Raw genomic sequence first — 24,923 nt, 5'->3', positions numbered from 1 at the left:
ATTTGATACTTTCTCTTCATTTTTTTTCTGTGCTGTTTTTCCTCCTTTTTGTTTTCTATTGATTTCACCAAGTTTTATTGATTCCTTTTCTTTCCTCTACTTATTTGCAAGCTACAGATCCTACTTCTATTTTTTTTTAGTGTTTAGTGTTTTAGAATTTTGACAAGCTGTCCCTATTTCTGATTACCTAAAAGTAGGGCAATGAGGTCGTGGTGATGGGAATGGCACCTGACAGGGGATGAGGCCACACCTGATGTCTGCACTTCCCAGCCCGGCCACACACGTCCTCTGCGATTTTCCACTCTCTCAGCTGTTGGTGCATCTAAGGCAGTGGCCTCACTAAGTAGAAGGAACCTGGATTGCTAAGTCACCCCTTTAAACAAAGTCACCCTGAAATTCAGGTTTTCTTGGTTATCTCAGCATTGTCAAAAACATACTTAAAGTCTGAAAATCATCAATGTCTCTTACCTTATATGACTTTAGAGTGATTTAAATACAGACATCCCCTTCCCATATGATACATTATGATTGTGCAGCGACTGAATGCCATCTTGACTTTGCCACCTCCACAGTCACCGCCACTGTGGTTTTACGTGGATTATGCTTAAACACATGGAGCCACACGTGCACCTTCATTCTCACAGCCCACTCCTTCCTTCTGAGTTCAGTTTCCTTCTTCCTCAAGCACCTCTCACATGGGATGTTTTGAATCAAGAGCTTTGTTGGTGGCAAACTAACTCAGTCTTTAAGTGTCTTTTTTTATCTTGCCACTTGAAATATAGTTTGACTGAGTATAGAGTATTTGTTAACCATGATTTTCCCTCAGCACTTTGAAAATGTTATTCCATCATATTCCAACATCTATTTTGGCTGATGGGGCTTCTTTTGGTTTAATGGTTATTCTTTTGTAGGAGAGCTATGTCTTTTTCTCTGGTTACTTACAAAATCTGTTTCCCTGTGGTGTTCTGAAGTTCCATCAAGATGTGTTTAGGCATGGATATATTTATTCAGCTCAGGACACGTTTCATTTTTAATCTGATTTATGAAATTTAGTCAATGTATGCAATATGATTCTGCACCTAGAAAGCCCTATAGTCTCTGTCCAAAAGCTTCTTGACTTGATAAACAACTTCAACAAAGTCTCAGGATACAAAATCAATGTAAGAAAATCAGTAGGATTCCTTTACACCAGTAACATTCAAGCTGAGAGCTATAACGAGAACACAATCTCATTCACAATAGCCATTAAGAAAAAATCAAATACCTAGGAATACAACTAATCAGGGAGATGAAAGAATCTTTACAATGAGAATTACAAAACCCTGATCAAAGAAATCAAAGATGACACAAACAATGGAAAAACATCCTATGCTCATGGATAGGAAGATTGAATATTGTTAAAATGGCCATACAGCCCAAAGCAATTTACTGATTCAATGCTATTCCTATCAAACTACCAATAACATTCTTCACAAAAGTAGAAAAAAACTACCTTAAAATTCATATGAAACCAAAAAAGAGCTCAAATAGCCAAGGTAATCCTAAACAAAAATAACAAAGTTGCAGGTATCACATTACCCAACTTCAAACTATACTACAAGGCTACACAATCAAAGTAGCATGACACTTGTACAAAAACAAACACATAGACCAATGGAACATGGAACAAAATACAAAGCCCAGAAATAATGCTGTACACCTACAACCATCAGATCTTTGACAAAGGTGACAAAAACAAGCAATGGAGAAAGGACTCCCTATTCAATAAATGGTGCTGGAATAAATGGTTAGCTATATGCAGAAGATTGAAACTAGACCTCTTCCTCATACCATATACAAAAATCAACTCAAGATGGATTAAAGACTTGAATGCAAAACCCAAAATTATAAAAACTCTGGAAGATAACCTAAGAAATACCACTCTGGACCTAAGCTCTGGCAAAGATTTCATGATGAAGACTACAAAAGCAATTGCAAAACAAACATAAAAATCGACAACTGGGACCTAATTAAACTAAAGAGCTTCTACACAGCAACATAAACTATCAAGACAGTACACAGACAACCTACAGAATGGGAGAAATTTTTTGCAATCTGACAAAGGCCTAATATCCAGTATCTACAAGGAACTTAAACAAAATTACAAGAAAAAAGCAAACAACCCCATAAAAAAGTGGGCAAAGGACATGAACAGATACTTCTCAAATGAAGACATACACTCAGTTGACAAGCATATGAAAAAATACTCAGGTCACTAATCATTAGAGAAATACACATTAAAATCACAATGAGATACCATGCCACACAGTCAGAATGGCTATTATTAAAAAGTCAAAAGATAACAGATGCTGGAGCAGTTGTGGTGAAAAGGGAATGCTCATACAGTGCTGCTCATACAGTAAATTAGTTCAGCCGCTGTAGAAAGCAGTTCGATAACTTCTCAAAAAACCTAAAGCAGAATTACCACTTGACCCAGCAATTCCATCATTGAGTATATACCCAAAGGAATATAAATCATTCTACCATAAAGACGCATGCATGCATATTCATTGCAGCACTAATCACAAAAGCAAAGGCATGGAATCAACCTAAATGCCTATCAATGGTTGACTAGATATAGAAAATGTGATATATATACACTACGGAATACTGTGTAGCCATAAAAAAGAATGACATTATGTTCTTTGCAGCAGCATGCATGAAGCTAGAGGCCATTATTCTAAGCAAATAACACAGGAACAGAAAACAAAATACTGCATGTTTATTGTAAGTAGGAGCTAAACATTGAGTACTTAGAGACACAAAGCAGGGAATAGCAGACACCAGGCCTTACTTCAAGGGGGAGGTTGGGAACAGGGCAAGGATCAAAAAACTACCTATCAGGTGCTATGCTTATTACATAGGTGATGAAATAATCTGTACACCAAACCCTCACAATATGCAATTTACCTATATAACAAACCTGTGCATGTAACCCTAAACCTAAAATAGAATGTTTTTAAAGAAATACATTTAGTCAATTTATGGCTTTAATCAATTTTCTGAAAGTTTTAGCCATCAGCTCTTCAAATATTATCTTTTCCCTTCTTTCTCTTCTTTCACCTAGAATTTCTACTAGAAATATGTTGGGCCTTCTAATTCTGTTGTCCACATCTCTAAACTTCTCTTTAATATATTTTCATTGCTTAGTCTTTCTGTGTTGTAATCTTGATAATTTCCTAAGATCAATCTTCTAGTTCACTAATTCTCTCTTCATCTGTTTACTACTCTCTTTAAATCTAGCCAGACTTTATCTTATCCACTGAGATTTGTATTTCAATGTCTACTTTTTTTCTTTCTAGAAATTCTATGTGGTTCTTTGCTAGATATATCTGGACTATTCTGGCAGTCTTGTTCACATTTTGGTAACTTGTTTTATGTCTTTAATCATGCTGTTATCTCTGCCTGATACTATTGCCAGATATGCTTGGAGTCTAGTCCCATTGTTTGTCTTTGTTGAATCCTTCAGAATGGACCGTGTCATACCAGGTTGAGTCCTGGTTCCATAATGCAACAGTCATGTTATCCTGGGTATATTACTTATCTTAACTAAATTTGTTTCTTACTCTGTAAAATGGAATTCAAGATTAAAGCACTTGTCTCAGAATACTGTTGTAAGTACTAAATGAGATAATATGTAAAAGTCTTGGTTTAGAGCCTGAGCTCTCCGAACAAAACTTTTGTTGCTAGCATTCAGAGCTGGATTATCTCTAGTGCCCATCACAATACAATGCCTGGCGCTTAGCTACTGTTCAGTTAAGTGTTTGGTAAATGAAAAAACTTAATTTATGGTAAATTTAGCCATTACAAATTATTTAAATGCTAGTCATCTGTGGATACACCACACTTGTACCATGAATGCCTAATTTACAAATATCTCAAACATCTATTTATTCATTCTTTATACAAGAACAGCCATGGTCCTGATGACGAGATAAATGACAATGAATATTACGCAGCCATCAAAAACGATGAGTTCGTGTCCTTTGTAGGGACACGGATGAACCCGGAAGCCATCATTCTCAGCAAACTGACACAGGAGCAGAAAATCAAACACCACATGTTCTCACTCATAGGCAGGTGTTGAACAATGAGAACACATGGACACAGGGAGGGGAGCACTACACACTGGGGTCTGTTGGGGGGAAATAGGGGAGGGACAGTGGGGGTTGGGGAGTAGGGCGGGATGGCATGGGAAGAAATGCCAGATATAGGTGATGGGGAGGAAGGCAGCAAATCACGCTGCCACATATATACCTATGCAACAATCTTGCATGTTCTTCACATGTACCCCAAAATCTAAAATGCAATTTAAAAAAATGGAAAAAAAAATCCTGCTCTCATGGTGTTTGCATTCCAGTGGAGATAACCTGACAATACATAGATCATACATTAGTTAAGTAAATGGAAGGAAGGAAGGAAGGAGGGAGGGAGGGAGGGAGGGAGGGACGGACGGAAGGAGGGAGGGAGGGAGGGAGGGAGGGAGGGACGGAGGGAGGGAGGGAGGGAGGGAGGGAGGGACGGACGGAAGGCGGGAGGGAGGGAGGGAGGGAGGGGAGAGAAAGAAAGAGAGGAAAAGAAAGGAAGGAAGGCAGAGAAGAAAGGAAAGAAAAGAAAAAAGGAAAAGAAAAAAGAAAAATAAAGAAAGTAAGGGAAGGAAGAAAGAAATTATGATTAAGCCTTAGTCAGAAAACTGAAGTGATAGGTTGGAGAGCAGCTGAGTTACTGCTTTAGTGTGGATGGCCTTACTCTACATGGATGTTGAGTTGAGGGCTAAAGGATAAGATCTGAGACATTTAGAGACATGAAAAAAAGCATCTTAGGCAAATGAGACAATTAATGTACAAGCTCTGAAGGAGCTTCGCTCCTTCAAGAAACACAAAAAGGTTCTGCACATGTATCCCAGAACTTAAAGTAAAATGAATAAGTAAATACACTACACCAAAAGGCTGTGTGACTGGAGTAAGATTAAGGGGGACAGCTCAGCACGGTGGCTCACGCCTGTCAGCCCAGCACTTTGGTAGGCTGAGGCACGCAGATCACCTGAGGTCAGGAGTTCCAGACCAGCCTGGTCAACATGGTGAAACCCTATCTCTACTAAAAATACAAAAATTAGCCAGGTGTGGTGGTACATGCCTATAATGCCAGCTACTCGGGAGGCTGAAGCAGGACAGTATCTTGAACCCAGGAGGTAGAGTTGCAGTGAGCCAAGATCATGCCACTGCGCTCCAGCCTGGGAGACAGAGCGAGACTCCATCTCAGAAAAAAAAGAATAGTGGGAGGATGGGCCGCAGTAAGTTCAGAACAGTAGCTACGTGCCAGATCGCGCAGGGCTTTGTAAACCAGGGTAAGGAGCCTGGAGTTTATTCTACACGTACTGAGGAACCATTCGAGAGTTTTGAGCAAGAAAATGTGATCATCCAAGTTCCATTTTTAAAATGTCACACTAGCTGGTGAATGCCTGAGATGGAGAACTGTTGGAGGAGATGCAACCAGCATGAAAGCCGGGCGGCTGCTGCTTTCTGCCTGATTCCCAAGCCATCCTGAGACCGTGGCTGCTGCCACCACCACTACCACCGGCAGCATCTACACGAAAAGCTCTGGTCTCATAGGGCCATCTGGTGGCCATAATGGGAACTGTTTGATTCCATATGCTCCGGAAATACCCAGATCTTTTCAGACAACCACCAAGATCTGTCTCTAATCAAATTATTTCAAGCCCCACTTTCAAAAGTATCTGTTATTTAGTTTATTTTCTCTTGTGTTTATGAATATGATAACAGTAGGATATTTTGTTACTTTTCATTATAAGTAAGAAGTCTGGACTATGCTCTAATGGACTAGGTTACAATCCGAGTGAAATTTACTATTTGTCATAGAAGTACCATGGAAAAAATGAGGATCAAATTCTCTCCCCCGTTAAAAATTACTTACAAACACTTCCAGAACATAACTAAGGGATAAATAACATAATTTATGGTGTTACTTTAGTGGAGAAGTTGGAAGTCAAGCTCATGTATATAGTTTTTTAGTTCTGAACGTGGTCCTAGATGTGGAATCATAACATCTGGAACAGCTGGCAAGTGTTGAAAGAATCTCAGGGTTTTTTTCCTTAAGAAAGTAGCGGTTTGAAAGACGAGGCTTTGTTTCAGAGGGGAAAGCTATTTATAACTGGTAGTTGGCAATTGTTGAAGCTAGCTCTGGCTACTTTAGATATGAAACAAACTACCTTTTTCAAGAGTATAGTGGTCAAATCAGAAAACTCTCAACTTTTTTGGCTAATGGGAAACATCTCTTTTATATTAATTTAAATGTGTGACACCAGGACCACCGGTCCCTCTTGGAGAGGATTTTCCACGAGCAATAATGTGGTTAATTGCAATAAGCAGCCCTACTTCTCTCTTTATGGATATTTTCTTGTCGATCACATTGAAAGATCTTAAAAGCCATGCTTACTCCCCTCAGCTTTATTCAGGAAACTTTGACACATTATAGCAAGTCTGTTAAAAATTTATTTCACTGGGCATAAAGATCTCTGGCTGCTTTGCTAGGCAGAAGTGAAGCAGTGAATTTTTATTTCAGATATAATTAGATGGACTCTTACTTTGGGGACACTTTTGGATCTTTCCACATCAAAGTAAGATCTGGAGAAGCAATGGCAAAACTCCTCTTTCTGGAAAAATTAATTATGATTTTCAGTAGCTGTTGGTGAACTGTAGCGAGGCAAACCTGTGCTCTTGGCAATGATCTTTTTTCCCCACCCATCAAACTGTTGTCCTATCCCAAAGTAGCTGATCTCATGGGCATACTCTACCTGAAACGAGTTAGGGGTCTCAGCCCTGTTCTTAGCAGAGACTTGTCACGGAATCTTTCACCACCATCGGCAGCAATTAGCACTAACTGGTACCCTGGGCACCTGCAGAACCGTGAGGTCAGTGATGGAGTGAACAAGCAGGGCGAATTACCCTTTGCCTCTGGGTAGTGAACTTATTGGTTCTGTGCCGAAGCTGCTCTGTTCCCGCTACCTCAGCTGGGCCTAGGAGGTGGATTAAGGAGGAATTTATTCTCTGAGGCTGTCAAACAAGAGGATTGAAGAAGGTCGGTTCACTGAGTGGGCAAAACAAAGCAATTGAGTTATGACCACGGAACAGCCATAAATAGGTCTCCCCGTCCTCACCCCGTATTGCCCCACCCCTTCCTATCTCTCCCTCTCACTTTCCATTTCTCCCTATAATATTATAAATCCAGTCAAAGCAAGTGCTCTGTCAGCATTTTTCTCCCCTTGGCCTCAGAGTGCCTGCTGTTTATACTCATTACTGTTCAACCCGGGTCACCCCATGGCTTGGAAGAGATGTGCTCGTTTGTCTTCGCTTTGATCCTCTATCAGTTCGTCCTACCACTTCACCAGAGATGCGGAAGTGACGTGAAAACAGGTAAAATGAGACCTGTGCAAAACTGTTGCCTATGCAGAATATTAATTCTACTGTATGCCCTTGGGTTTGTCATTCTAATATCGCTACCATAGCTACTTTAAGCCCAGGGGTTGAAGAATCCTTGAGAGATTATCAGGGAACAATTAATAATCCTTTCCTCTGCTACAAGTAGCCACCAGATGACTTGGCATCACTCACAAGACAACAGAAGGCAAAGGAATGTTGGCATTCTGCCACCTTAGAAAACTCGCTCCTCCCTTTGGCTTAAGTCAGATGCCAGCACGCTTCTGAAGGCTGAGCAGAGAGGAACAGAAAAGGGAGTGGGTGTTTGATTAGCAAATTCACAACAAATAAACAACAGCACCAGGACATTATCAGTGCTCTTCTGTCTCCCTAAGATGAGGAATCGATTTGAAACTAACAAAAGCCATTCACTTTCACCTTTGCATTACTTAAAAAAAAAAATACTTCTTATCTGAGTTTTTAACCGTTCATTTGGGAGGAAGCAGCCTCGAAATGGCTGACCTAGAAATAATTCAGCCTTGCAGAGACGTCTGAGCCCAGACATTAGCCAAAGCCAGGAGGGACCTTTTAGAAGCATTTATAACTAGATCGATATGTCAACGGGTCCCGCCCTCAGCTCACTCAAGTTTTTGCTGAAATTGGAAGATTAGCCTAGAAACAAACTTCTAGAAAGCTCACAGTTGCCACACATCATGTAAGGAGACAAGTCTGGTTTTTGTAGCTCCTTTCCTTTCCTAGAAGGGCTCCAAGACAAGCTGATGTGATATCTGGCCTAGATATCTTTTCATTCTCAATGACTGGAAAACACCTGCTGGAAAATGCTCAACAGCTGCGTGTTATAGGAAAGAATGGATAAGTGCATCATCACTGAAAGGCTAGAAGAGGTGTGGACTTGACAGCAACTAATTGAGTTCATTCCATTCAGCTCAAGGGATGCTCTTTGCTGGAGTCTCAGGGCAAAATGAAAAATATATGACATTGGCCAGAAAAGTGACACAATTTCATTTATTCGATTGACAAACATTTATCGGCACCTATGACATGCCAGGCCCCATGCAAGTAATTGGACACAAAATAAAAAACAGATTCTGCCTCATCAAGTTCATTTTAGTTGAAAATGCAGAGATTAGAACACATAAAGACAAAGCGATACGTGAAATAGCCATCTTAGACTACATCATGGAGAGTACAGGGCAGGGGGCTGCCCGCTCTGGGAATTTAGAGAGAAGGGACATTTGAGCTGGGTCTTTGAAGAGTAAACAGGGAACTGAAATGGGAAAGAGATGGATATTCCAGGCTTGGAGAGCAGATGGTACAGCAGAGAATGGCTATGATGAAGAATGGGCTTGAGGGAGAGGAAGTCACTGAGCATCAGGTTGATAGGGAAATAGGATGAGGTGGAGAAGAAAGGAGGCAGAGCGGGTGGAAGGAAAGGAAAGAAAAAGGATGGAGACGAAGAGCTTGGCCTGCGATCATTTGGCCAGGGCCTGTGTTCTACCTAGGATACAGGTTTGACTCTAACCTAAAGCAACAGGGTACCGCAAATGAGTTTTAACCAGGAAAGTCGCATGATCAGATTATCTAGGAAGATAATGTAATTAACCTGGTCCACTGCTTTGGAATGCTTACATTCATTGATAAATGAATGTTTCCAAATGATACCATAAGATACTATAAGACTTAAAAAAAAAAAAAAAAAAGAAACAATGTGTGAAAGATGTTGGTCAAAGGATGCTGGGTGTGGTGGCACGTGCCTGGAGTCCCAGCTACTTGGGAGGCTGGGGCAGGAGAATCGCTTGAACCTGGGAGGTGGAGGATACAGTGAGCCGAGATCGCACCACTGCACTCCAGCCTGACGACAGAGCAAGACTCCATCTCAAAAAAAAATAAAAGAGAATGCAAAATTTCAGTTATATAGGAGGAATAAGGTCAAGAGATCTATTGTACAACATGGTGACTGTAGCTAATAGTATATCCTTGAAAATTGCTAGAGTAGATTTTAAGTGTTCTCATCATAATAACTTGATAAGTATGTGAGGGAATGCATATGTTAATTATCTTGATTTAGCTGTTCCACAAGTATACATATTTCAAAACATGCTATACACGATAAATATATACTTTGTCAATTAAACATATGTAGATATAATTTTTTAATAACACAGTGTGAGAAATGGGTTGGAGTAAAAGAAAAAGTCAGAAGACTATTGATGGCTATTTTAAGGGCAAAGTTTAGGAAGTAAAATTGATAAGCCTTGATGATAAAATAATTCAAAAGCTAAAAGGAAAAGTGAACTTGATGATCATGGAGGTGTTTCCAGCCAGGGCAACTGAATGGTTGAAATGCTTCTTGAAAGACTAGAACCTCTACTTTTAACTCTAGAAGAAAGACACTTGACCGTCAAAACAGTCTCAAAATTGTCATCACTATGTTGAACTATTATATGCTTAAAGGCAAGAACAAATGGCATGTTTCCAATCTATGTCAGAAAACAGGAAAAAATACTTTAATCTGGAGGAGCCTTGCAGAGATCAAGGAAACCATTACCTTCAAATATTATCATTCCTCAAAGGTCTAATTTGTGTTTTCTGTGCCTTTGGTGAGTGAGAAAGCAAAGGCTACCTGGGAATTAAGGATGAAAAAGCATTTCAGTGATAAAGCCCCACATTCATTCACTCTTAACTTTCAGATTTTAAATGCAGTCTTGATTTTATCTCGCCTCAGAACAAGAGTGCGCATTTGGTTTTCTTATTAAAGTTTGACTCAAAAACCTGTGCAACTACTCAAGGTCCGGAGACAATGAACAATGATAAAAAGGTGAAGCACCTTTCTCGGGAATGTGAGAAGGCAGGTCTGAGCCAGCAGCGGCCCCTCCCTCCAGCTTCACCTCGCAGACGCTCGCCTCCTCTGCTGCAGGCCTCGGGGATCCAGACCTGTGCATTATTCATTTTGCCTTTGGCACCTAGAGCACACCTTTCAACTGCCTGGACAGATGGATGGACAGAGCTATGCTAATAGTCACTTTCCCATTGCAAAATGTACCTGAAAACCACATCTTCCCAAGCTTTCCCTCAGGCATTTTAAATACTCAAAACCAGGTAAATTTTTCAGTTTTACACTGAAGTTAACAAGTACCCTACTGTTCAGGAGTTTTACTCAATTCCAAAAGGAGAAAGTATTTTTTAAAAGTTATAAGCAGCTTAAATATGGTTCTGTACAATAAGCTGTTTCATTTGGTTTTTAATCTGTATCAAAACTAGACAGTAAAACGTTTACTACTTCCTAACTGGATCTGGCAAAGGTTTTAGTCTATGTCCTTACTTTGTATTTTCTCTCACAAATGTCAGGAAATTAAGGATAAAATGAGTATTAACAATGTTTATGTTACAAATGTAAACACAGGAAAGTCAGGAAGCCTTTTAAACATTCCTCTTTTTTTTTTTTTTTTTTTTTTTTTTTGAGACAGGGTCCTACTCTGTCCCCCACGCTGCTGTGCGGTGGCATGATCACAGCTCACTGCTGCCTCGACCTCCTGGGCTCAAGCTATCCTCCCACCTCAGCCTCCTGCAGTTGGGACTACAGGTATGCACCAACATGCCCAGCTAATTTTTTTGTAAAGACAGGGTCTTACTATGTTGCCCAGGCTGGTATTGAACCTCCTTGGCTCAGGTGATCCTCTCACCTTGGCCTCCTAGATTGCTGGGATTACAGATGTGAGCAACCGTGCTGGCCTAGGAAGCATTTTAATAAGGAAACATTTAATAGTCATTTTAATTAATCTGTGCCATTCTCATGTAAAAACCATATATTCTTGTCCTGTTTTCCAAATATTCCTCTACTGGGGAATTGATATGTCAGAGTAAACTCATTTACAAAAGAATCTTTATTTTTGCTTTTGTTGACTTGAGTTTGTAACTCAAATAAACTGAATTGCTCAATTGTTTCACATGCATCGTACCCACAGTGAAGAGTTTAATTTTTCTTATTGTATTTTCTTCCTGTATTTCTTGGTAATACCTGTCAAGTCAGGTAATCAAATAGATTTCATGATCTTCTCTGCTATGCTCTTTTTTCTCTTCTACTTTTTATCTGAAACACACCAAAGACAATGGAAGCATGAGCGAATTTAAATTCCTTATGAATTATCCCTAGCCATGGTATTTTTGCCTTTACCTTCAAGAAGGGCTTTTTCTAATGAACTCTCTTATAGACTTTGAAGAAAACGGAAGAGAGGCACGAAACTGAGCACCCTGCAGAGAGCCTTTCTGAACAGAAGGCGAGGCCATCTTCCGGCTCAGCTCTGCCTGGACAGCATTTGCTAGGGGGAAACAATTTTCTCTTCCCGAGCCCTGCACAAAACATTTTCAGGATCTAACTCCCAACACAACATATTTCTTGACATCTAATCACAGCTGCCTAGTTGTATTGCTAATGGTCTATTAAAATTCCAAATCAGCTTATTAGTATCTTTATGTATTTCTTCAGTGAATAAAACAAGAATTCCAACAGAACTCTCTTTTTAAGTCAGTAACAAAGCTGGAAACCATCAAAATGATAAAGCACAAAATCCCTGAGAATTCATCTTTAAATTGCTATCAAAGGCAAGGAATACTCAAAAAACGCGGGGGTCACTCACTGTAGCAACAGCCTCTCTCCTAATAAAAAATAAAATGCCATGCATGCAGACATTGGCCAAGACAAAGGAGAGAAGTTCTTTCTATTACAGAGCTTTCACCTAAGTGGCCATTTTCATTGGATGCTATTTAGCACTGTGAGAACATTAAGTAAATTTAAGGTTTAACATCTGCATGCACCTATTTACACAAAAGACTTGAGTTCAAAACAAGATCATGTGGTAAGATGATCTATAAAGAGAAATAATTGCTCTAAAAGGAATTAAAGTTAAAAAATAAAAATCAGCCAGGCGCGGTGGCTCATGTCTGTAATCCCAGCACTTTGGGAGGCCGAGGCGGGCAGATCACAAGGTCAAGAGATCGAGACCATCCCAGCCAACTTGATGAAACCCCGTCTCTACTAAAATACAAAAATTAGCTCGGCGTGGTGGCGCATGCCTCTAGTCCCAGCTACTCGGGATGCGGAGGCAGGAGAATTGCTTGAACCCGGGATGCAGATGTTGCAGTGAGCCGAGATTGTGCCACTGTACTCCAGCCTGGCGCCTGACGACAAAACAAGACACTGTCTCAAAAATAAATAAATAAATAAAAATTGTAGGCCAGGCACGGTGGATCATGCCTGCAATCCCAGCACTTTGGGAGGCCAAGGCAGGCAGATCACGAGGTCAGGAGTTCGAATCCAGCCTGGTTAACATGGTGAAACTGTCTCTACTAAAAATACAAAAATTAGCTGGGTAAAGTAGTGGGTTCCTGTAATCCCACTTACTCTGGAGACTGAGGAAGGAGAATCGCTGGAACCCAGGAGGCAGAGGTTGCAGTGAGCTGAGATCATGACATTGCACTCCAGCCTGGGTGACGAGCAAGACTCCATAATTAAATGAATAAATAAATAAATAGAATCTTTTAAAAAAATAAAAATATTTTACCAGAAATACAGGGGCCTATGCTCTGCTTGGAAGCTACATTGTCAGTAGAAATATGGCTATGATCAGTAAGTGCAAGGAGCTAGGCACTAAACACAGGCCCTGTGAACATGGGTGAGGGCTCCTGTGGTTCCCAACCAGAGTTAGCAATCTCTGTTGTCCATAGGGAGAACCAGGGCCCTACACACAGCAAAGAGCATTGCCTGCATGATAGTAACAGTATCAACTGCCCTAGATGAAAACTCCTCCACCATTTTTTCTTTCAAGACCAAGCAAGCCCCTAACATTCTTGAACAAACCAAAGAGTAGAGCCCTAATAAGACCAACGAAATATTCTTCTACTAACCAGGGAGACTGGAGCATATGGATTTTTTCTTAATCTTTTAAAAAATGTAAGAAATGTAATATTATTACACCAGCATTACAGTTTATATGTTTCAACAGAGAAACATAAACAGACCTAGGAAATTCAACTCAAATAAAAAGTGGACATAAATATGCCAACCCTAAAGGTCAATATGGTTGTCTTGGCTCTGTGCTGTTCTGAAATGATCAGTCTGTGTTGAATGGCAAGATCTGTTTTAAAAGGGAAGTTCCAAAGCATATTTATTGCTCTGACTTAACTTGAGCTTTCTGAAGAAAACATAATGGTTTTAAGAAAATATTGAATGTGGCTTTCAAAATCCCTAAATGAATCTACGGATACAGAAAAATATGCCTCATGCCACATATAAAGGTCATATACCTTCTTGACCTTTCATCCAGGAGCCAAATTCAGGTGGGTGCCTACAACTTCTCAGCTACTGGTAGAAGACCACAGCCGCTGACCTGTTACTCAACCTGCACAGAGATTTCAGTAATCTCATTAGTTGCCGAAAGTGAAACGTTGGACTCTAATCTTGCAAAGCAAATAACTCTTTGGGTTTACAAAGGGCAAAAATTTCCATGGGAAATTCCACATATTATAATCACCCTGCGAGGACCCACACTGGTACACCAATGTGTTCCAATACTATATTTCCTATGAGCCAACTAAAGTCCAGTTCCTGGAAGGAACACTTCTTGGTTCCTACCGTATCTATCAAATGCCTGCATTCCGTTACTGAGGTATTAAGCATGTTCAGAAAGCATGCTCCCTCTCTTGGTCAGATCACTTCTATACCACTGCCTCGAGCTTTGGAGACCACAACTTAAGAAGCAATATTGAGTAACTGGAGTCTGTCCAAAGAGTGTAATCAAGATTGTGAAAGTAACTTCAAATGACAGATGATTGAAAAAGAACTGGCGATGCTTAGCTGGAGGAAAAAAAAAAAGACTGTCTTATGCTCTTCTACGACATTGCAATTTCATAGAAAAGGTTTGTTTTGCCTGGAAAAGGGCTTATTTTTCGTTGGTTATAAGAGGTAAGCAGATTTCAGATCCTTATAAGGAAGTACTTTCTCAGAATACACTGTTTTGTCAACGATAAGAGTCACTTTCCTGAAATAACTCCCATTCACCATCAGCTAGCAACACTTTGCACTAAACAAGAGGCTTGACTCCTAACCTTAAAGGTAGCTTTAAATTCTGCATTCCTAATAGTCTGTATATTTGATTAACTCGTAACATATTATACTTAAACACATTTTTTACATTAGAATTTTGAGTCATTCTGGAACCAAGAGTTTCTTCTAAAGCAACTTGTTAAGTCAGAAACATTTGATTTGATGCCCGTAGATATAATCCCCATTACCTTACAGATTGCTAAAACTGTGAAAACATAAACTTCAATGTTAGACTTAGGTTCAAATCTCTGCTCTACCATTTAAAACCCGATGTGAGCTAGGCAAGTCCCTTAATCTCAATAAGCTTTAATTTCTTCATCAGTAAAATGGGATAATAGTATTTAGCTCACATTACTGTTGTAAGGATTGAACGAGATAATAAACATAAAGAGCTCAGCAAAGTTCCTGACTCAAAGAAACTCCTTAATAGAGGGCAACTGTTATCAGACATTATGCCCACCGCACCCCTACACCATGAGGTTGGAATGTGCTTTTCCCCTGCACTGTTTGAATCATGCCCCAAGACATACTAGACATATACACATAGAGGAGGATGAATGGGGAAGGGGAGGGACACAAAAGTTTTTTTATGCATAATCCATAAGTAAATACGTCTGAACACACAACTTTTTTTTTAAATGTTTTATTTTGATATAGTCATAGATTCACGTGCTGTTACAAGAAATAATACAGAGAGGCACATGTGCTCTTTACACATACCTCTTTATGTCATCTAGCTATGTTCCTATGTTGATAGGCTTTGCTGTTAGTTTTCTGTCCTTCATCCAATTTACTGATGCAGACAAAGAGTGGAAATAAAAAATGTTGCTGAGAGGACGCGGCCGTGAAAGCTCTGAGAACCTGGGAGTATTCTCCCCGGAGATCTGTGCAGTCACTCTCAGCTTTTCACTTTAGCTTGTGACACTGTCACTCCCTGCTGAGTCATCCTTTCTCGAGAAGCCCTGACCACTGCTTGGCGAAAAGGAGAACCCTTTTCTGTGAGGCTGAACTGCTCGGGTGCTTGGAAAATGGTGGTGTTGTGGCTCACTGGGCAAAGGATGCAGTTTGTGTTTAACATTGGAATATTCCAATTTCTATTGATTAGATCAATTAATATTCTAGCGCTGAGGTGAGGTAGTATGTTTTCTTTCCTCCAAAAACAATTACTCTGTATTGACTGAGCTCTAGGGGAAATGTTTCCTAGGATATAGCTGAGGTTGGTTTCAATACAGTTGGAGTCTTTCATGTGGAAAATTCTCTACTTAGCAATTACATGCAATGAGAAAACTTGAATTCATAAGTGGTTCAGTAAATCACAAGCCATGAAGAATGCAGGAAGAGCCAAAAAGAGAAAGTCTGGGCATTTAGCCAAATGCACCTCACCAATATGTCCCAGAAAATGGCCAACAAAATCTTGTGGAGAACATTTTAAAAACACAGATTTCTGCACCAAAAATATACCCATCCCCACTCCTGATGGTCCTAAATTCAACGGATTAAGGCAGGACCAGAGAAACAGAATCTCCGTAAAGCTTCCCACAAGATTCCACTCGGGAGCCAAGGTTGAGAACTGCTTTGGACCGGTATGTTTCACTGTGATGACTGTGCCTTCAGAGTAGGAAAGAGAAAATGAACGCCTCCCTTCACCTCCACTGTCAACATTCTTAAATTCCTTTTATTTTAAAATTATTTTTTACAACGATAATCATAAATTTCAGGTTTTCAAATTACTTAATGAAGATTATCTAGTTGAAGGTATTATGATACTAGTTTCATGGAAGAATGGGCGCTGAATTCATCACAAATTTGAAGAGAAAAAAATACTATACTCCACTGCTGCCAGAATATTTCACTTGTGACAAAAATAAAAAATAAAAACTCACCAAGCAGGGCTGGTCACAGTGGACCAAGTCTGTAATCCCAGGACTTTGGGAGGCCAAGGTGGATGGATTGCTTGAACCCAGGAACTCGAGACCATCCTGGGCAACATGGTGAAACTCCATCTCTACAAAAAAATACAAAAAATTATACAGGTGTAGTGGCATGCACCTGTAGTCCCAGCTACTCAGGATGCTGAGGTGGAAGGATCACTTGGGCCTGGGAGGTCAAGGCTGTAGGAGCGAGACCCCATCTCAAACAAAACAAAACAAAACAAAAACAAAAATCTCACCAATGCCAACTACCTTCTAGCTTATCCAGCAAGTGGTGAAGGTGGGTGAAAACAAGGTGCATGCCCAGGTACACCCCCTCCAATGATGAAATCCAGGCCTCTTTGACTGAGCTTCCCCCACTCTACCCCCCATCCCTTGCAAACTCCTCTGTACCCCACAGATCCCATGCTCAACATTGTCACTGTGCATATATATCAGAATCATACCTCTGAAGACCAAGAAAGGTTGCAAATCCAATCTCTGGTACTAGGAGCACTTTTTTAATTAAGAGCCTGTCTGAATTTGGAGCTATTACACACTGCAGCAATAAAATTAAACACTGTCACTGTCTGTTCTTTAATAGCTTACATACATCTCATATTCAGAGTCCCCGAACTAGAATTTCAAGAAATATCCCCTTAGTCTCTGACTGTCAAATAGTCTCTGCACAATTTTTCTCACTTCCTCTTCACTTCATAGACTATTTATAACTATGCTTAAAGTGTTAGACTCAAGTGGGCATACGTGGCACATAAACATAAAAGAATATTGAGTCCATGAAAAAATGTTAGCCTGTGTCATGCAGTCTTGCAAGAACCTGGGAAGGATGGAGCCTAGAGGGATCTACCCAGGTAGTTCATAGAAGGCCTCATAGAAGGCCTCATGAGGAGGTGCTCCTTCCAGAAAGAGGTGCATTTTAGAGATGCAAATCATCAGACACAGCAGATGAAATGACTGGTGAAAACACTGGATCAGGTAGGTAGAAGCATATCCCTTCCATACCAACATGCCCCAATCTCAAATGTTGACATCAGAAGATGGAGACATCGTGTACAACCACACAGTGGGTCTCAAAGTCTGGTTCCCAGACCAGGAGCATCAGCATCACCAGGAACTTAGAAACACAAATCTTCCGGCCCCATTCCACATCACTGAATCAGAAACTCTGGGGTTGGAGTTCAGCAACCTGTGTTTTGACAAAACCTCCAGGTGATTCTGATACAGCCTCAGGTTTGAGAACCACTCGATTACAGAAAATGGAAATCTGACAAGTCTGATCAGACATTTCTTCTCAGGATATAAGAACAAAAACCTCTCTTCCCACTCCAGTGTCCTCTCTGCTTGCTCCCTGTCTTCATTCCCTTCCACTCACCTCCTCTTCCGTCTCCTCCCTCGTCAGCCCTTCCACCTCACCACACACCAATGAACACCTGTACAGTGTTCAAAGAACTACAAACCAGCCTCTATTTCTCCTTTTCTTGGAGAACGTACTTCGTAATGTGTGCATAGTGTGCAGGCAAGGAGTGGAATTTCAACAATACCTAATTAAAGAAGACAACACCACGCATTTATCACATTACACTGTTGTGTTTTTACCCCTTGCAGCTTTTGACGCATTTGCATATCATCTTTTATAATTCAATGGACTTGCTTAAACAATTTCTTTTATTTGCACTTGTTTATTCAGAAGGAAATTTCATTTTGCAGATCACCAGGGCCTCCCAGTGGCAATCAACTGTAATTTCAGACTGGAATTTTATTCTGGGAGCTCTGGGGTAATGGTGTCTAAATCCTTAGAATTTCACCTACTTGGTAGGAGCATGAAATAGAACCAAAGCAAGTATTTTATCTAAGAGAGATTGCATCAGCATCCCAGCTGAAAGTTCCTCAGATGTTGGCTTTGACTTCTTGCATTTATCAAACTCCATATTCAGTCACCTGCTTCGTAGAGATGACAATCAGCAGCCTTCAGGCTCTGCCGGTCCGCTCAGAAATCAACCAGAAAGAAGGAAAATAAAGAGACTATCAGAGAGAAACATCCTGTTTCTCTTTCCTGTGACTCCTTTCCTCAATAACCTTGGGGTTACTCCCTCAGGTTTCCATTTTTACCATCCCGCTTTTGAAGTTGTGCCTGCGCCGGGTAGCTATTTCCCACAAGATGTTTTAAATACGTTTTCCCTCCTCTCCATTCTGGAACATTCAGTAGCTGCCTTGCCTCTGCTCTCCTCTGGCAGTCAGCACTGTCCTGTGCACATCGTGCTCGCAGGACAGCAGGACAGCCTCTGACATCATGGCAGCTCGCCAAGCCAACACCCCCACCACCACCACCTGCCTACCGCCCCGCTCCTACATCTGCTTACGTCCCGTCACCTGTTGGAGGGCTCCAGCCAAGGTTTATGGCTTACTCTGCGATATCACCCTCCAGGGACAGACATGCCTGGTCAACCTCAAGCTAACGGGCGCCAAAGGCCATTTCCACTTAGACAAGCCTTTTGCTGCCGAAGGTGCTGGTGTCCTTCCAGGCTCTCACCAGGTCTCTTTGGCATTGGAAGGCTGTGCTGACTGGTCAATGCGTGCCCTCTCGTTGAAAGATTGTGAAAGGTGGTTTCCAAGAACTGGTGTTCTCACATCACCCCAGGGCTTAACCCTGCTGAGGCAGGGAGAGTTATCGCCTAGTAACAGACCTATAAACATCAGCACTGTTCACAGAACACAGCCACAAACAGATCAGATGTTTTAAAGTTCAGCCCCACCCCCTTGGCCATCTCTGCCAAAAAGTCATCCGAGGGCAGCCCACACTTCATTCATTTTGTTCTTCCTGAGCCGTTGCCGAAGAAAAAGAACAGCATTTGCTTCCACTGCAGCACCTTTTTTATGTAATAGGGTCTTTTTTGCTCCCCACATTGGTTGTTTTAAGATCAACATACACTTTTATATTAATTGCTCTAATATGTGCTCAATATTCCTTGCAAAGAAAAACTTAGTGAAGTCTTTGATGGGTATATACGTGGATTCATAAAATTCTACTCTTGGAGACATATTATGAACAGGAGTACATCTCTGCGGGTCCATCTCAAGAGTAGCCCACTTAAGCTAATTTGCGCTCAGGTGGCAAATGAAGACAAGGTTCACAAAACTGGATAGCTCCTAATTAGCTAGAATAAAATTAAAATTTGGAATTTCCTTGCAGGGCTCAGAGTGGAAAACTTACACAAGGTCATACTCTGTAAAAAGCACAAGCTTTGGTGTCATAGGGACAGAGGTTCCCAGCCCAACAACTGCCACCCATGTGTAACCTGGGAGGAGGCTTATTTCTGCTGAGCTTCAATATCTTCATACATAAATTGGGCTAATGCCACTTGGGTTTTCAGGATAATTCAGTGAGATGCTATATTGGAAATCTCTAAAACAGACCTGAAAGCAGTGAGTATTCCACTGATAATGGTTATTACCTCATCAAATGTTCACAGAAGCTACAATCTTTCTAGCGAGTCATCAGAACAGGTCACTCCTATTTCCCTCCAAAGCTTAGCGCACACCCTTCCTTCTGCCTAGGACATGTCCCGTCTCTCCTCTGTGCCCTCACCTCCATCTCCTTCACACAGCTACACCTTCTCCTGGAAGCCCTAACTATTCCCTGGTTATGGATTAGGCTCCCACTGCCAGGACACCTAGCACTGATTGGTTTTCATGTATTTCCCCTACCAGGCCATCCCCAGCTCTGCCTCTGCCCATCTGTGCCGAGCTCATGATCTCCGTAAGGACTGGCCCTGTCTGCCTGTTCACTACTGTGTCTGTAGCCCCTACTTGGCATATTTTGGGTTTTCAGTAAATGCCAAATAAATGAATGAATGACAACCATTAGAGGCTTCCAAAAGAAGAAAAACTAAAATTCAAGGAAAGTAAAAGGTAGTTGCATTCATTATTCTTTATTCAACTATTTATTATGTATTAATTGTTGCATTCTTATTCCCTTTAAGCCTCCTTGAATTATTTCTTCAAAGAAAATATGAAATCTGTTCCCAAAAGTTCTAGCACTTTGCTCCCCTGACCCCTTGAATGTTGTGCAAAATGTTTCCTTAATTTCTTCCCAATACATGATCACAAAAAAACTTATTATGTTTTACATCTTCTAATTCTTAAATTCACTATCTATTAATCACAGATATACTAAGGAAGGAGGAAATCCTTGGTAGAAAAGTGTTAATAATTTACCAGTTGCCAAGTGTACTTTTACCTGTGCCTGCCATGTAGGTAGAAGCATTACTCATGCTTTTTAATCTAAGAATTTCTTACATTTTTATGGCCTGTCCTTTGGGCTTATTTATGATGGTTTGTGACAAAGAGACAACCTTTGTCATTATGATTTATAGTCTACTAACAAAGAAAACATAGAAGTAGATAAGAAACCCAAATTAAATCATGGCACTAGATAAGAAAACCCAAATTAAATCATGACACTAAAACAATTTTTTTTTAATTCAGTTAAGGTATTTTAAAATTAAAACAGACATATAGGCATTACAGACTGTGGAGAATGGAAATATAGAAATTTCAAAAACCTAAACTACAAAATCTAGCATTTGCCAAGTAAGTCACTTTAAAATTTTTAGACTTACATTTGTGACATCATGAAATAATGCCCAGCTCTTAAAATATTTTTAATGGCATGTCTTAATCTTATTCTGTTTGTGTTTTTGTTTGGAAAACCAAGCAATGTGTTTTGGTCTGGTAACGTGTTCATGGTTGGCAGCAGATATTCAATATTTTTCTATGTTTTTTTTCATTAGTACTGTTTATCACAAAACTGACCTGGACATCTGTTATCGTTTTTAGTGATCCCTTGAAATTCCTTGATGGTAGGCGCCAATTCTAAAACTTGATTGGATTTCAGGAAAAGACAACTGCCTTAGAAACAAAGAAATTGAGAAAATTGAGAGGAAAAAGATCCTGCCTTTCAGCTTACCCAATGAAAGCACCGCTCGTGATAGAGACCAAAGGTTGGTTCAATAGAATAAGCAGTCAATAGTGTATGCCCAGCAATCTAAATACTACTCAGCTATATGAGATCTGAGTAAACGCAAATGTCCAGCTCAGGAATTCTTCAAAAAGGAGTTAATATGACCTCAGAACTAATTGATGCTAACCAAGGCACCTAAGACACAACTATCCCATTAACACTATGGTATAGTTATACAGAACGCTGTCTTTGATTTTGTGTAGAACTTTGAAGGAAAGCAAACATTGACACTGGACTTGCAGGTAATATCCTACACTTAACTTCATATCACAAACTTAAACATGGCAATACCTGGGTGTGGAACTCCTTCGCAAACCACTTTCAGGCTTCATAAAGAAGACAGAAGGAACTAGGTCCACACACTTACACACTAACACAAACGCCTATAATTTTTAAATTTTGCTGTGTCTGTATTCCCACTAACACTTTTACGAATTATTCACTTGTGCCATTCCCAATACTATTTCCTATTACTGCCTTATAATTTATATATGTCTTAAAAATACATATTTTTGACCATTTTTTTTTATTTCCTTCACCTACAGATTTCCATGAAAACTAAATTAAAATGAAGTAGAAAGAAGCACAGAATATTAAATCTATTTTAGTCTTATCAATTAGCTTACTTGTCTGATTTACTTACAGTTGAGTTTAATTCTTTTATATCTACTATCTACAATCCAAAGTTCCTAGCTTGTTTTCAAAGTTAATACCTGCAAATGTCTTCTTGAATCAAAATTCTACTCAGCGGATGTGTTTCACTTCCAAATGATATTTAGAAATTATTTGTCTGCTCATGTGCAAATAGTGCTACCTAAACAAATGAGGCATGGTCTCTGTGTATAAAGACCAAGCATTCACCGAGAACGCCAAGCTCCTAGACTCTGAGGCCTTAATGAAAAAAGGGAACAGCCTCTTCTGTTATGTTTCCTCATCTTTTTTCTTCCACAATATTCAATATTCTATTTGGCTGCAGATATGATAGGAAGTTACCCAATGTCACCAATTCTTTATCCAAAAGAAAGGGAACGGAGTATGAATATAGAATGAAAGAAAACTTTTTTTCATAAATTCTGGTAGGCAAAAATGGGTACAAATAAAAGATAGAAGTGGGTACATTCCAAGATAGAAGGTTTTAGTGCAGTACTTAGTTTCCAAAAGACCGTCGATAGGGTCTAGAGAACAGAACTCGCATGGTTACCTGTGCGCAATTTTAAGCTGCAGAGAATGCCCTGCCAGTTGGGGTGTCTTCTGTGGAGTGATAGCTCTTCTGTAATAACCTAGATTAAAACCTTGACAATCAGTAAGTTCATTCTATTGAAAAATCCAGAAAGTTACTGAAAGAATTGGACCGAGGTTTTTAATAATATGGTCTAACTTGTCAAAAAGCCAGATAAAAAAGTGCAAAACTTCATAGTATAACTCCCTTGGATTAAGTTAACAAATCGATTCCCAGTCATTAAAAAACAAAAGAAAGGTAAGGTACAAAAGGCCTATTCCAATTCCAATTACATCTTTTGAAATTAAATTATTATAAAATTGGATCTAAAAAAGTATGGCGAAACTGCAGCAAAAAGACAAAAGAATTAAAGAATGAAGTGAATAGTAGAATGAAGTGGAAAAAGAGGGACCTGGTGTGTGGGGGTGGGGGTTACACTTTGGGAGTGAGTGCTAAAAACAGAATAGAACAATGAGTCTGGAACGCTGTGTTTGACAGATCGGCACAGAGAGAAAGAGGAGCTTTTCAGAACTGTATGGTTGGTTTAGTCCTAATGCTAAATTTGAAAAGACACTTTATCTATTCTACCTAAAAATAATTTAGTGATGATATTCAAATATTTTCTAAGCAGAAGAATCATTTTTCATTTGTTACCTGAAGGCTCCTGCTGCATTTACAACTCTCAGGACCCTAGAGGCCTCTTGAGGAAGCTTTTGGGAACTTTAGAACTCTATTATCAAGTTCAAAAACCACTGTGGTGTTAAATTCATGTTTTTTAGAGTCAACAGATACTCATGTAACTGGAGTAGGGGGGAGTGTGTAGAATCTTCAAAATTATCTCCATATACACACCCATATGTGATCTCTTAATGACTCGGGCCTAGTCCTTGTTTTACTCTGTCTAGTCTTTCTGTCCCCTGAAGGAGCTTCACAAGCCATCTCTAAGCTGCTGACTCCAAATTTATGCACAGTGACTCAGCCCTGACTCTCTCTCCCACACACTCTACACCCTATATAGTGGGAAGATCTGTTGGCTCTGGCAGCCAAATACATGTAGAACTGGCCATTTCTTGCCACCCCAACGCAGGCTGCCTCATCAGATTGCCGCAGCTTCTCCCTGGTCTCATCTCTCCCCATTCTAGTCTCAAAATGCCAGCCAGAGTGGTCTTTACATGCAAAAAGGTTACTTCACTCCTCTACTCACAAAACCATCCAAAGATTCTCCATTCCACCGGAAGAAAAGCCAGAGCTCCTTCTGAGGCCCGAAGGTCGTGCTGGACCCTGTGATGAGCCGCCCAGCTCCTCTTCAGGGTGACCTAATCCCCTGCTGCTAGAGCTGGTGGCAGGCATTCCCCAGCTGTCAACGTCTTCAGGACTGTATCAGCTGATGTCACCTCACCCAAGGTCACAGAGTCTTCCCAGGGCAGCCCATATCCAATGACTGGGCCACATGGGGTCATCACGACCCAGATACATCACCCTAATCAGGACAACTCCAGAGGCCACTCTCAGGCCAGTGCTCCATGTGGGGGTCACCTCAGACAGTTACTGGGTCTGCACTGCAGCTCGACCTGTTTCTATCCTACTTCCTCCCACTCCTTTCCATTTGTCTTCATTTCAACAGCACTCCCTAAAACATGACCTGCTCACCCAATTCCCTCTCAGAGTCTGTTTCTGGAGAACCAAGCCTGCAACACAGTCCTACGCGACCTAGCTCCCTGTAGCCTTTCTGAATTCCTGCTCACTCTGCACCAAGCAATCTGGCCTTTGATATTTCCAGAGGATTGGCTGGCCCCTGCCTCGGGATCCCTGTGTCTTGTTCCTTCTGCCTGTAACACCTTTCCCCAGACATCTGCACTGCGACCTCCTGTCAGCTTCACCCAAATATTGCCTTTGAAACAAGCCTTCCCTGACCTCCTCACATAGGAAATAAAAGTTTTAAAATGGAACAGGTCTCATTTTTTTCTAATGTATTTGCCTATCTTTCTGGATATTTATTTCATTTTGAAGAAATGACTTCACTTGTTTTTAAAAGTTTGAAAATTCTTGTTTTACATATATACAGACAGTGCAGTGGTTAATACAGGCTTTGGGCTTAAACAGACCTGGGCTTGAATGTCCTAGCACTGCCACTCTGCAGATGTGTAGCCTGAGG

At 40.5% G+C, this 24,923-nt stretch overlaps 1 long non-coding RNA gene across 1 annotated transcript; it reads right to left on the bottom strand.

Moving 5' to 3' along the window:
* Window positions 1-20,976: 20,976 nt before the first annotated feature.
* On the bottom strand, window positions 20,977-24,751 carry LOC116528778. The gene is made up of 2 exons (XR_004259191.1): window positions 22,751-24,751; window positions 20,977-21,437 (listed from the first exon to the last, which is right to left on the bottom strand). It is a non-coding gene; the product is annotated as an uncharacterized LOC116528778 (long non-coding RNA).
* Between the last annotated feature and the right edge of the window lie 172 nt (window positions 24,752-24,923).

This window comes from Sapajus apella, unplaced genomic scaffold (assembly GCF_009761245.1).
Source record: "Sapajus apella isolate SASKATOON/1434 unplaced genomic scaffold, GSC_monkey_1.0 scaffold60, whole genome shotgun sequence".
In the NCBI taxonomy this organism is placed as follows: Eukaryota; Metazoa; Chordata; class Mammalia; order Primates; family Cebidae; genus Sapajus; species Sapajus apella.
The sequence above is the reverse complement of the archived record's forward strand: the minus strand, read 5'-3'. Positions and strand labels throughout refer to the sequence as shown.